Genomic DNA, 15,252 nt, shown 5'->3' with positions numbered 1-15,252 from the left:
TTCAATCTCCTTGATGCGTGAGTTAAGTTGCTGTATATTACTCGAAATTAAATTCAGTTGTGATTCCGTCCTCTAATTTGCCTCGTTTTGTGAGATTTTCAAGGCTTTTAACTCAGACGAGATCTGAAGGAGCAGATTTTCCGAAAGAATATCAGAGCTTGCCTTGTCTCTAGGTGCGTGAGAGAACAAGCACATTTGAGAGTTCAGCTGATCCTGTACCGATTCAGGAGTTCCATTAACGGAGGGGATGGGGGAGGGGCCCAACTGTAGTGCTTATCCCTGACACAGAAACTGACTTGCAGGACTCGCGAGAGAGATCAAGTAGAGAGCTGTTTGCTTGAGGAGCAGAGGCAGAGTTAGTAGTCAATGTGGGAGCATCACCCTTTTGGCCCTTCACAAGTCCAGAGAACAGAGGACAGAGCATTTTGGAGCCTGCACCCATATCCAGAGCCCGGCTGTAAGTAGCTTCAGCCCTACAGCTCAAGGCTGATTGATTCAGAGGTGGGCTAGCCTTATTCATTGATTGTGACTTTAGATCCAAGTCCAAGTCCGAGCTCCTAGCCTCTGCCAGTGGAGAGTCAGAACCAGCATTTTGCGAGCTAGTCATGGAGGGCGATAAGCTGTGAGGAGAAGTGTCGCTAGAAGCTAAAACAACAGTTGGTGGAGGGACGATATTTGAAGCCAAGTCCATATTCAGGTGATTGTCGAAAGTGGCTGGGTACTTTGTTTTAACAGTGCGGGCAGCTTTAGGAGCCCTAGAAGCAGGGCGTCCTTTTTCCTGAAGATAGTGCAGAGATCGGGGCATTATACAGCGCTGCTCCTTGCCCTTACAAGCTCCCTGCAGCCTCCTTCCTCTCCCCACCAGCGCAGCAGGCTTTGGAAAAAGAAAAAGAAAACTCACCTCGCGGCCCAATTTGCACTAACAACAAAAAAAAAATCTGTAGGGGGCAGGGTCCTTTTAACCAGCCACTTTCCAACACTGAGAATGGATAAATGTGCAAAAATGTACAAAAATGTACTGCACCAACACCAGACAATGCTATATCCAGTTTAAGAAAGAGAGGGAAAACTTCCCTCAGTGGAAAAAAGTAATGCCCCCCTATAGCCCCCACCTCACTTTCCTCCTCTCCTGAAAAACGAAACTCCGACCATGCAGTCTCAGGCCTCTTCAGGACTGCAAACGGATTCCCCTGACAGGCAGAAGAACCTGAGGGAAATTTATCCAAAAAGATGCCTCAAAAATGGCAAAAACGGCAAGCGGCGAACAGCAGGGGGAAGAGGAATCCAAACTGTCTTTTCCGTGTTTCAGCAACACGGCGTCGGCCTACATGCGTCTGCCTGCAAGCGTGCGTCCTTCCGAGCCGTTGTTCAGCCGCGGAGCATGACGGGAGATCCTACGCGGCTTCCGGATTTTCCCAAGGATCCTAGTTAATGGCAATCTCACATCACAATTTCAAATTGGAAAAGACACCTGGCAAGGGTGGCCATTGTCCCCCTTGCTGTTCAACCTATATATTGAACCACTTGCTAGGAGGATGAGACAAGATCAGAAGATCCTACCTTTTCATCATCATGACTGATTAAAAAAAGGCTCTTTATGCAGATAATTTAATGATCTACACACAAGATTTCCAAAGCTCTTTTCTGGCAATTGTAGATATCTTATTTTACTTTGGGAAAGTTTGAGGCTATCTAATTGATGCTAACAATATGAAATTGATGACCTGGAACGGACCTGTCAATAACCCCCTAGAAAAGGAGGAAATCCAGTACTTAGGAGTTCTAGTTGTGAAAGACCTGGGAAACATGGCACAAGTAAACTTCACTAGACTCATGTCAAAAACTAAGAAACTCCTACATTTATGGGCCTCTCTTCCACTCTCCTTACTAGGAAGAACTAGCTTAACCAAAATGATGATTCTGCCTAAGTTTACTTTCATCTTTAATGCCCTACCATTATATTTTAGGGATGATTTGTTTAAAAAACTACAGGGAGAACTCTCCAGTTTCATGTGGTGAAAAAAGGTCAGAGAATTGCCTGGAAGAAATTACAGAAATAGAAAATAGACAGTGGTATTGCCCTTCCTACTGCCATGTTATACTGTTGGGCCTTCCAGTTGAAAAATATCAGGTTACTACTTTCTAAGTTTTATCAGCAGGCGTTCTCCTCCTTCACGCACTAACAGAAGACTTACGGGTGGGAAGGCAACTATTTTCTCTTCAAATTTGGCCATCTAAAGTACTTTAAAAAGATCAACCTTAGATTGTTAAATGCGGCCTGCAGAGTATGATAGGAATCCTGGGAATCCCATACTAGAGTGAGATGGCCCCAATATGTAACTACCCGGGACCCTACAGTGCCTCCAAGACATGTTGGCTATTCCATTAATGGATGCGAGAATAATAAGATGGGGACAGCTGGTTGTGGTGGGTTCTTTGAATTCATGGGACTCTTTAGTCAGGTCTACAAACAACAGGCTATCTAGATTTAAGTACCTCCAAACAGTGAGTTGGCTCCATGGGAAACCTGAGGTTGAGCTCAGAATGGAATGGGAAGATGATCTACAATGTGCTTGTGTACTAAAGAAGGAGGTATCTAAATTGTACTGGATCTTGGTAAAGACAGAGGATGGCACCCCCACACTGTGGGAAGGTGTTTGGAAGGTGGATTTGCCCTCATCCGACATCTTGCACCTTTGGCAAGTATCTATGTGCACGCTTTGTTCTGCTGTGAAGTCTGCACCTCTCTTGAGAAACCATTTGTTCACTTTGTACAGGGCCTACTGGTTACTAGAAAAGCTGGCACAATTAGGAGGGCAGAGGATGAGGTCCTGTCCGAATTGTGCCTTGGAGAATGCAGATGATGTGCACCTACTGTGGTAGTGTGCAGACATCCAAACGTTCTGGCAAGATGTGGGTAAGCAAGACTTTGTCAGCAGTAATGAGAAGAGGAATGAAGGTAAGCCTGATATATATCTTGTATACAGGAAGGAGAAGGGCCAGGAGGGGAAGTGTGGAAGCTTCAGTCTTATCTTATTTTTAATTTGGTACTAATTGCATGCAGAGAAATTTGTGTTAACTGGTTATCTAAGTTCCCTCCTATGTAGACGGGCTGGTTAAACTCTGCAAAAAGTATTGGCAGGTTAGATTGTGGTAATGGTTTGGAGAAAAGGGTCAAGATGTGGTAACCTTTTTCTTTTTACCTAGCTAGCATCAACACTATTAACTGAGAGAAAGTTCTAGTTGGTCTGATAATGAACCCCTGGTAGTCCTATGATTAAACGACAAGGCTCAACAAGGAAGAGCTGTGGCTGCGGTTCGCTCTTTTTTTTCTTCCACATGTTGATCAAGGTCGGCCTTAGGAGGCTAAAACCCTTAGAGGGTTGGGCTTTGTCTCACATACGTATGGTACCTCTTGCCTCTTTTCACAGATGAGGACTAAAAAAAAAGAATGTAATTGCTAAATTTACTGATTAATCTTTTTGTAATAAGCATTGTTATATTGCTAAATAAGTGACTGCCTCTGAAGCTGCAAATTGAGAACTGCTGTTTACCTGCATGGAAATAGCTACTCTCCCTGCCGCAATAAAAAATGCTGTGTTTTGCTTAGTCAAGAGGAGTCTTTGTCTTTTTTATCTTAAGTTTCCCTGCAACAGTATCAACCGTCACATCTCTGTCGATCAAGTCTATACTGAAAAAGTACAAGTCATGGTCATTCTCATAGAGCAGATCTGGAGAAAATATGGGATGCACCTCAAGCACATTTAATTGCCAAATCTTATGAAAATGCAAATATTCAGCCTTATTGGAAAGAGTCCCTAAGCGGAATGACCAGACGTTCAGTAGTATGCAGCAGATTAAACACTGCCTATTCAAGAAAACAGGACAAATTGGGCAAACCAGGACAATTGGCAACATTGCAGGTTTTGCAATTATAACCAATAATCAATGTTTCACCCATTACGCTGTTCTTAAAAGCACACTGCATTTTTCTGAGGTCAATGAGAAGCTTGGGCTTACTTTCTAAGCACCAACCGATCACAGGACCTTGCCCAATTCAGCAAATTTACAGAAATCCTTCACGTTGTCATAAAAAGACTTGACACTCCAGTGGAATAGGACAGTCAAACCTGCCTACTCAGGGTCCAAAGCATTCAGCCCTCTCTGTGCTTAAGCACTATTCAGCACTGTAGGAAAATGCCTCTCTTGGCATGGTTACACCCTAACTTTTTGCCTTTTGTTGATGCTAGTTATGATTAAAAGTGTGCTCGGACACTGCTAACCAAGCCCCAGCACCACTGTTATTTCCCTAAACTGTACCTTTGTTTCCACAATTGGCACAGCCCTGGCATACAGATAAGTCCCTTGTAACTGGTACCCCAGAGCCTCTAACGGCTGCAGAATGTATAGTGCCACTCTGGGGACCCCTCACTCAGCACATGTACACTGCCTCACAGCTTGTGTGTGCTGCTGGGGAGAAAATGACAAAGTCGACATAGCACTCCCCTCAGAGTGCCATGCCCACAACCCACTGCCTGTGTCATAGGTAGTTCACCCCTCTAGCAGGCCCTACAGCCCTAAGGCAGGGTGCACTATACCACAAGTGAGGGCATAGTTGCATGAGCACTATGCCCCTACAGTGTCTAAGCCAAACCTTAGACATTGTAAGTGCAGGGTAGCCATAAAGATTATATGGTCTGGGAGTTTGTCAAACACAAACTCCACAGTTCCATAATGGCTACACTGAATTCTGGGAAGTTTGGTATCAAACTTCTCAGCACAATAAATCCACACTGATGCCAGTGTGGGATTTATTGAAAAATGCACACAGAGGGCATCTTAGAGATGCCCCCTTTATACCAGTCCAATTCCTAGTGTTAGGCTGACCAGTTCCTGCCAGCCTGACACATCCAGACAGGTTTCTAGGTGAGTGCCTTTGCCACTCTGTGGCCAGGAACAAAGCCTGCACTGGGTGGAGGTGCTTCTCACCTCCCCCTGCAGGAGCTGTAACACCTGGTGGTGAGCCTCAAAGGCCCAACCCTGGTGTTACAGCACCCCAGGGCACTCAAGTGGAGATGCCCACCCCTCAGGACACAGTCCCCACTTTTGCCTGCAAGTCTGGAGGAGATACCCTGAACCCAGGAAATCAGATTCCTGCAACCTGAAGAAAGAAGAAGGACTGCTGACCTGAAAGCCCCACAGAGACGACGGAGACGACAACTGACTTGGCCCCAGCCCTACCGGTCTGTCCCCAGACTCAGAGAACCTGAACAGCGACGCATCCAGCGGGACCAGTGACCTCTGAGGACTCAGAGGACTGCCCTGCACCTAAAGGCCCAAGAACCTCCTGAGAACAGCAGCTCTGTTCAAAACAGCAACAAGAAACCAACTTTAAAGAGACTCTCGCCTCAGTTTGGAAGCATGAGACACTCTGCACCCGCCGCTCTGGCTCGAGTTCAGGAGAACCAACACCGCAGAGAGGACCCCTAGGTGACTCCAACGACGTGGACACCCTGTGTCGACCTCCCTGCACCACCACAGCGATGCCTGCAGAGAGGATCCAGAGGCTCCCCCTGACTGCGACTGCCTGGTAACTAAGGAACCCGACACCTGGACCAAGCACTGCGACCGCAGCCCCCAGGACCGAGAGGAACCACCTACCAGTGCAGGAGTGACCAGCATTCGGCCCTCATCCTAGCCCAGTCGATGGCTGGCCCGAGAAGCCCCCCTGTGCCCTGCCTGCATCGCCAGAGTGACCCCCAGGTCCCTCCATTGCTTTCAGCGCAAAACCCAACACCTACTTTGCACACTCCCCCCGGCTGCCACTGTGTCGCTGAAGGTGTATTTTGTGTGCCTGTGTGTTTCCCCCTGTGTGCCTTACAAAACCCACCTGGTCTGCTCCGTGAGGACGCAGGTACTTACCTGCTAGCAGACTGGAACCGGAGCACCCCTGTTCCCCATAGGCGCCTATGTTATTTGGGCACTCCTTTGACCTCTGCACCTGACCGGCCCTGTGTAGCTGATGCTGAGGTTTTGGGGTTGCCTTAAACCCCCAACGGTGGGCTGCCTATGCCCAGGAGACTGAACTTGTAAGTGCTTTCCTTACCTGAAAAACTAACTATTACTTACCTCCCCCAGGAACTGTTGATTTTTGCAGTGTCCACTTTTAAAATAGCTTATTGCCACTTTTGCCAAAACTGTGTATACTACTGTTTTAATTCAAAGTTCCATACTTACCTGTGTGAAGTACCTTACAATTTATGTACTTACCTAAATTCTGATTCTTGTGTTTTTAAAATAAATTTAAAAAAGAATATTTTTCTATATAAAAACCTATTGGCCTGGAGTTAAGTCTTTGAGTGTGTGTGTTCTCATTTATTGCCTGTGTGTGTACAACAAATGCTTAACACTACCCTCTGATAAGCCTACTGCTCGACCACACTACCACAAAATAGAGCATTAGAACTATCTAATTTTGCCACCAACAACCTCTAAGGCGAACCCTTGGACCCTGTGCACACTATCTCTCATTTTGAGATAGTATATACAGAGCTAACTTCCTACAAGCACCATTTCCTTTTATACATTTATTTTATGATATCATATTTCATGTAATCCTGTGGTTTAAATTGGTGTTTATTGTACCAATTTTAATTAACTGAGACAATAAAGGTTTTTTACTTACTCAGTACAGGCCTCTTGATACATTAACAACATCAGGACTAGGTGACTGAAAGTTAATTTTCTGTCGTGATAATTGATGCCACTTGGCACAGATAAGGTTTTGAGGCTTCAATAGGTGCACTTGCCCTTGTGAGAGGTTGAGCTGGCTCTTCCTCCAGTACCTCTGTATTGACTGTTATCGGGCATCACTGGTCCACATGCCCAGTGCAGGTAGCCCAGACTTCTTATTATCTCTATGCCCTTTCTCAGCCCAGGTATTATATGTGAGGTGGGCCCCACCTCATGGAATAAAACAAAACAGGAAGTAGGGAATTAGATATGAGATAGGCTAGGTATGTTAAGGACTAAGAATAATGAAGATTACCACTAAGTAACAGGTGTATTATCCAGGGCATCAGTCCAAAAAAACAGAAGTGGGGGAGCTAACCAAGTTGGACAGTATGGAAGTGACTTCGTGGTGAGTGACATCACACCACATGACATTGCACGTGGCATCACAGGAAGTAACATCACACAAAGTGACTTCAGATATGAGGCCCTCACAGATACATTTAGCAGGTGTATCCTGAGGACATTTGAGTGCATTACAATATTTAATCAACAGGATTTTGCATCGGAGTTGTGCCAAAAAAGTGATGCAATCCTGACTCAAAAATCTGAGCCTCAATGTATACATTTATTTCTAAAAACTCTGCCGCAGAGAAATTGGCACCAAGAGAAATGTTCCAGAAAATGTGTTTTGATTAATTGGTTGCAAAGTCTGCATTTTTAAATATTGCATGGAGTTAAGGCACCTGCTACAGGAACCTTAATGTGGCCAGTAAATCTCAGGGAATAAGAATAATAGTATTTTTTATATAGATAGGTAAGTGGCTTTCTCCTTTTAACGCATAGATCCGTTTATATTTGCAGTTCTTAAACTGTAATGCTTCTAATATAGCACAGAGAGCTATGAAGGAGATGTGACACCTATTCCTTGAAAACCCTGTCTGTCTTATTCAACACATTATGTACATTGATTTACACACTTGTATGATTTACTGTCAATGCATAATGTGTTTGTGTGACGTAAAGCACTATGACACCCTGCTTTGTGATGAGTAGCGCTATAAAAGAAACAAAACAAAATAGTGGTATTTAAATTATTTACATCTCTTATTCACAGGGACTGAACAAAGTCCAAAGCATCCCTCTCTAAAGTACTGGTGAAGTAATAACAAGCTGTGTGCCTTTGTTTTCCCTCCATTGTATTTTCATCTAGGAATGAGGCTCCCAGCTGGGATATTCGAACAAAAGCAGCCCTGGTGGACCCTTACATTCGGCCTTTGTTTTGGGCCGATTTGAATTAAAAATAACAAAGCTCCCTTACTGCCTGCATATTGCTGCTCTGAAGGAAAGCAGACAACGTGTAAGTGCTACTGAATGTGTTAGGGTGTCTCAAAATTACACCAGAACCAGTTCTGTATTTTTCAATGGGGGGGGGCAACTTCATGGAAGGGTGGACGGTGTCTACTCTGTGAAAACAGTAAGTAGACTCCATCTACCCACGTGTACCCCTGACTTGTGCCCTAGTATTATCCCTACATCCTACGTGCTTCTCCCATCATTACTTTTGAGGTGAATTCCACCTCAATGTGGAGAAAAAACATGAAATGTTGGGTTAACCCCACCTACCCCAGGGTGGTATAAACACCCTCCTACCCACATCAGTTCCTGTTTTTTTCTCTCCTGCATAACCAGGACAAGGGCACAGGACCCCGGCCGGTCTTGGATCTGCCCCATTACGTTTGTTGTTCCCCCTCGTGCTGGGTCCATGGGGATTAGGGCATACATCATTCAGTAGTGGGGGCAGGAGGTGAAATTTGTCCCTGCCCCCAACAGAGATCCTCTAACTGGTGTTGTGCTGCTGGTACAGGATGCAGGGTACTGTGAGTAATACCTGACTCACACTTATGTTCCCTCCAGAATTGACCAAGTGTTGGGTGCAGTTCTTGTTCAGGAGGAAAACCGTGTTGGCACCCATCTTCTGTTTTTTTGTGTTGTTGTTGCGTTGTATAGTGAGCTTGTGATTGGTTTTCCCGAAACCGCTGTTCAGTGGGACTCTGTGCATGTGTGTTGCACAGTGTTCTGCGCCTGTGCATTGGGTCTCCCAATACATCACTGTGCTGCGGATGTGGTTAAGAACAAATGGAAGGATCCGGACAAGATCAATGTCCCTAGGGTTATATCCACTTGTAAGAAGTGAAAAAGGAAATGCTGAAGTCAATGGCAGTAGATTCCTTGGTGGCCAGTTTAGTTGATCATACACCTATGGCAGAGGAGAGTATCTTGAAAGACCAGACAGAAAAGAAGTTTAACTATGCCTTAAAGAAGTCATATGCAGGAGCTCATTTATCAACAAGGGCTTGCATTTATGGTGTTTACTCATCACAAGCTCTGATCTTTGACATCAAGAGCCTGTTTAAAGTGGTTCAGAAGAATACAGAGTGTTCAGAGCTTCGTTAGGGCATGAAGATGCAGGTGGAGTTTTTATTTCCTTTGACATTGTGAGGGCGTAGGCACTGGCAGAGGGAGCCTCTATCTCTTTTAGACGGAACCTTTATTTGAAGGAGTGACACACTGATTGGGTGCAGAAATCATTGGCCTTAACATTGTCTTTCAAGGGGACCAAGCTCTTTAAAATGGACCTCAAGGAACAATTATATAGAATATTGAAGGAGAATAAACATTTACAGTCTTTCCGACAGAGCGGGGTTACATCGGGCCAGGTTCTTGCTTCTCATTTTCCAAATCTTGCTTTCGCTAGCCTTCTAGGAAATCTACCCAGATGCATTACTTTTATTTTTACAAAAGACAGAACGGCAAAGGAAATAGGAATTAGGGATATCATAAGGGAAAGTCTGGATCCCCAGCAAGAAACCAGTGCTCAGGACCATACCCAGAAGATGCGTTCTGAGAATAAGATTTGTACTTGTGGCATGGGATGAATCTGCTTCCAATGTGTGAGTCCATATGCTGGTGAAGAAAAGATACCAGATGGAGTTTCTGCAGATGACATTTGACTCTGGGATCACTTCTACACCAGAGCCTCAGGATGTTATAAAGAAGTTGGCCCAGGAAGTGACAATTTTCAGTTTGGGGAAAACGAAGGCTGTGATTTCGGTTTCAGAAACAGAGAAGGGCAAGGAGGTGTATTCAAGGGACTTTCTAGTCCCCTTGGGGATCTGGGGACCTGGGGTCATTTAAGACCGATTATAGACCTGAGAGAGGTAAACAGATGGTTAAGGATGATTCCATTCAAGATAGAGAAGGTTCAGAGGATCATTCCATTAATCATGGAAAAAGCCTTCAGGATCACTGTGGATTTAACAGATGCCTATTTTGTCAATCCCATAGCTGGGGCTCTCCAGAAGTACCTCAGATGTTTTTATTCTGAAAAGACACTGTCAGTTCAAGGTATCATCCCACGGCATCAAGTCTGACCCTAGGGTACTTACGAAGATGATGCCACCCTTGTTCACACTTCTCCATCTTAAGGGGTGGAGTGTGTTTCCATATTGGATGTCTGTCTCCTCCATGAGCCGCACAAGAGAATAGGTATTGGAAGATTGGGAGATGATGAAGTATTGTCTTCAGGGACATCATTTCCTCATAAATTTGGAGAAATGCAAGCTGGACTACTCATAGGACAGGACTTTCATTGGGGCCCATTTGAGGACATTTTTAGGCATGGTATTTATACCAGAGTAGAGCGCAGTGAGGTTGAGAACAACTCTCACGTCTGTTAACTTGTAAGGAAGCAAAGCAAGATTGTGGCTGAAGGTTCGGGTAATATGACCTCATGTGTGCTTCTAGTCCCCTTTGGCAAGGCTTCATATGAGGCCACCGTTGACTCATCTATTGAAATATTGCAGACCATCGTCGCTGGACCCTGGAGAGGAGGATCCAGATTCTGGACCTGATCAAGGGTCATCTTTATTGGTGGCTAAAAGAGGAGTCATTGAGCAGGGGACTTGCTCTCCACTCTCCACTAGAGGTTATTATAACAAAAGAAGCTAGTCCTTTAGGCTGAGGTGCAACATTGGGGAACAAAGTGGCTCAGAGGGGATGGGCAACAAAGGACAAGAAAAGAACTTAGAACTGACAGGAATTATTGCAGTTTTGTAGGCAATGTTACATTTCAGGAAGGACTTTCTGATTCAGCATATGATTACCAGAACTAACAGCACAACAGAAGTCCCGTATGTGATCAGACATTGGGAACAAAGTCTTCCTTTCTCAACCTGGTGGCATTCAGGATTGGAATAGGACAGAGAAACATCATTTTTTTAAAGCAGCTCATATTAGGGGCTGACAGACTAAGCAGAATCTTCTTCTCATCTCAAACTCTGTCCCTTGCCCCGTTTGTGTTTTCCCAAATCTACCAGAGGTTCGAAAAAACATTTTTAAACCTGTTTGCTTCCAGAGAAGACAGTCAGCTTCCAAGGTTCTTCTCTCAGTATCAGGATCCCGAAGTCTGGGGGAAAGATGCACTCTCTTCTTCTTGGCCTTCTCAGCTGCTATATGCTTTCCCACCTCCTCCACTAAACTCTCGTCTGGTCTTAAGGGTCCAGAGGGAAATGGTGGAGATCATGCTAGCAGTCCTGTTTTGGCCCCATATTTCATAGTTTCTCCTCCCAAAGAGCCTGGCAGATCCTCATGCTTGGAGAGTCCTGTTATCACCCTTTCCTCTCCGATGAGGGTGTGTGTACATCTTCAGTCATTTGATATGTTCTTGGTGCTCTTTTACAGTGAAGCTCCACTCTAAACACTGGAGAAAGTTTGAAAAATGGTGGGGTTCTAAATCTCTGTCGGCTATTCAGTTTGGGATTTCCTCAGTTTTGCCATTTCTGGTGGATGGTTTTCAGAAACAGTTGGTGGTAACTATGCTAAGGGTTCAAAAGCTACACTAAGGGCCTTTAGGGAACCCTTGTCTTATTCCAGCAGATATTTTGATCTGGTGATCAGAATCTTAAAGAGGTTGTCTGTATTTAGACCTATATTTAGAACACCTGTTCCTTCTTGGGATTTATCTTTGATCCTGAAAACACTGAAATAAAATACTTATCTTTTAATGTGGCATTCTTAGTGGCTATTACCTCTACAAACTTCCTTTTTTAAAGATTCTGAAGGTTAGATTTTGTTTAAGCACAACCTGGTTTTCCTTCCCAAAGTAGCCTCCAAGATGCATAGGGAACAAGAGGTTTTGTTACCTATGTTTTTTCCTTGCCCATCTTCCAAGGAAGAGGAACTTTTTCATTAGTTAGATGTAAAAAGAGCATTTGACGTTTACCTTCAAAAGTCTGATGGTTACAGGAAGTCTGAATATTTCTTTATAACTTTTGGTGGTGTCAATCAAGGTCACAAAGTTTCTAATGTTACTTTAGGTAGGTGGATAAGATCTAATATTGTTTTGGCATATTCATTGGCTAATGTTTCTCTGCCTGAGGGATTACAGGGAAGAGGGTTGGCAGCCTGTTGGGCAGAGGTACAAAGAATTCCCCTGTCAGAGATATGTAGAGTGGCTACATGGGCCACAGCTCAGACTTTAGCTAAATACAATAATATATTGAAAGAATTATGGAGGGTAAAGCATTAGTGGAAAATGTACTGAATGCAATATTTTCCACATAAATTGGAGATTTTTGCTCTTATATTGATTAACGTTTAGTGAAAATGATTGGCATAATGTGTTTTCAGTTTTCTTTTAGATTGTGGTTAATCATGAAGGCCAAATGTTGCTTGGATAAACCTCAAAAGTAATGAATGGGACGAGGACATGGGATATAGAGATAATGCCAGGTTACTTACTGATAAATCTCATTAGCCTTAATCCCTAATGTGCTTGTCACTGGCATTACGTTCCATGCTTCCCACCTTAACAACTGACCTTCAGTTGGCTTGGTATTGTCAGGAAGTGATGTGGGTAGGAGGGTGTTTATACAACCCTGGGGAGAGTTAAGTTACCCTACCACTTCCTCTTTTGCTCTCCTGGTGTAGATGGAGCTCCCCTCAAAAGTAATGACTGTGACGAGGACATTAGGAACCAAGGATAATGAGGTTTAACAATAAGTAATCGGGCATTGTTCATCCAACATCGCCTGTGTTTTGTGTTAAGAGCAGTGCCATGTGTCACAAGACACCCACCAAGTGTGTGGAATGTAGATCTGGACTGATACCCTTCTAATCAGACTAAGAAAATTCCAGCCTCCTTAATTAACATAGGTCAACTTCATAACACTTGAAACTTGATTTTTTAGAAGACTTCAGCGACCAGTGATATGAACTTCAGCTGGGGACAATTACCTGAACAAGCCTATAAAAATCACATTAAAAAAAGTTTCATATAACAATTGTCGTATTGCAACATGAAAGGTTTCACTTTGCCTTTGCTTTAATTATGTTTTCAATGTAGTTAATCAGCCCCACCAAGTTCAGAATGGTTTCCAAGGTTTAAACACAGTACTCATGCTGCTCTTGCCACAAACCTCATTCATAGCACCATCATCTTAAGATCAATGGATTGAGAATAATATTAAAAATAATAATACTAGCTTTGAAGCAGTGGGAAGATCAACATTAGGGGACCATGTTATCTGGCCTTTTTTGAATCCCAGTTGCTTCAGATTACAGACTGTTTCAGTTTTACCTTTGGCACTTGTATTTAACCCCTTTTGTGTGGGACACCTGCACACCCTCCCCGGTGCGTCTGTCATCATTGGCCGACAGTGGGGAGGGCTGAAAAGGATCCTCTGGTGCAGTGATACTCAAAGTACGGCCCTGGGGCCACCTGTGGCCCTCCTAACCTTCACATGTGGCCCCCGGATTAAAGCAGCACTGGGCTGCTGTTTACTTCAGAGAGCACTAACACTTAAAACTATGTTAAATAAAAGAGGAAGCTTTAATTTACAAGCTAACTGGAGTAAAGGAAAAGAAGAAAATGAAGTATCCTGCACTATTTAACCACCCATAAAGCCGCACTCCCATCTTGATAGCATCAATGCGGCCCTCAGGCTCACTTCAGACCATCTTTTGTGGCCCCAGGGAAAATGTTTGTGAGTACCTATGCTCTGGTGCAAGCATCGTAGGATTCCTTTTTTTCAAAAAGGGTGGGGGAGATGCAGAATTGTCTCTCCTGGTTCCGCTGCTGTGACATCAGGCACCACGAGGCACGCTGACATCACAGTTTCCCCACTGGAGCAGCAAGAAAACAGTAGTAGGTGTTCTCTCTTGGTCCAGTGGGGAAAAAGGCCTGAGAAAGGCTTCCCACATTTCAGGTCTATTTCCCCACCAAGCCCTCCCCTCCAAGTGTTTTTTAAACGGTTTCCTGACTGTAAATCACAATTGTTCATTATCCATAGCCAGGAAACCCTATTAGGTCACCAGGGACCAATGTTTGGGGGAGTTGGCCCTTGTGCTGTATGTGGCGCACACCCGCAAGGGAGAATAGTATTTTTTAATATGTGTTTTTCCCTGGGGGGCGAGATCATGCCCTCAGGGGTGGTTTAAGATGTAAAAAAAAAAGGAAATAAAAAAATGGTTATGAAATTGTCAGGAGGTCGGCCCTCCTGACAAATGGGCTGACCCCTGTGTTGGGCCCTTTTAGGGGGGAAATGTGTGTTTTTCTTTGGGAGTGTATATTCTATACACACACACACACATATACACACATATATACACATCTTATTTATGTATATATGTGTGTGTGTATATATATATATATATATATCTGTCTGTGTGTGTATACATACACATGTGTATATATATATATATATATATATATATATATATATATATATATATCTATATATCTATATATGTATATAAATTACCTACAGGCGGTCACAAGTAGGTAGTTATAGTTGGAACCATTTTTTCACACACAGTGTTTTTTGTTATGACAATAACTTTGGCACTGCTTGACAAATCTTCATGAAATTTACAAAACGTATACTTTGTTCGGTTCAGCTGCTGTGTTAAAAGTTTCAGGGTGATCTGTCAAGCGAGGCCGAGAAAAAGGAGGGTCTCAAAACACTTTTTCCTCATTCTAGGTCCATGGAATTTTTCAAATTTTTGAATACGACTACAGCCCAAACCGCTGACCGGAATTACACCAAATTTGGCAGAACGCTAACTCTTGGTCCAGAAAGGGTGGATCCAACTGTCTGGGTGCTGATATCTGATTGGCTGCCAACACTTCAACCAGGAACTGTTGGCAGCCATCTTGGAATTCGGCTTCAGCCGAGTCCCAGAAAAAAAAAGTAAAGAAAAAGAAAAGGGGCCAGGGTAGGGACTTCCTGACCCCTTAGCTCTGGGCATGGGGTCCCGAGGGACCCCGCCAGGGTTAAATCACTTTTTTTTTTAAATGTCCGATAAGCAGCCTATCTATATAGGCAGATTTTTCAGACACTTTTGTTTTTTAAAAAGGGCGGTTTCCCACCCTTTTCTTTTAATATGACCCCGGATGGGCGAGGTCACAGGAGCTTTAATAAAGGAGGGGGGTGCACAGGGCCCCCCCGCCTAGGGCTT

The sequence above is a fragment of the Pleurodeles waltl genome, chromosome 9, assembly GCF_031143425.1.
Source record: "Pleurodeles waltl isolate 20211129_DDA chromosome 9, aPleWal1.hap1.20221129, whole genome shotgun sequence".
In the NCBI taxonomy this organism is placed as follows: Eukaryota; Metazoa; Chordata; class Amphibia; order Caudata; family Salamandridae; genus Pleurodeles; species Pleurodeles waltl.
Note: the sequence above shows the minus strand (reverse complement) of the source record.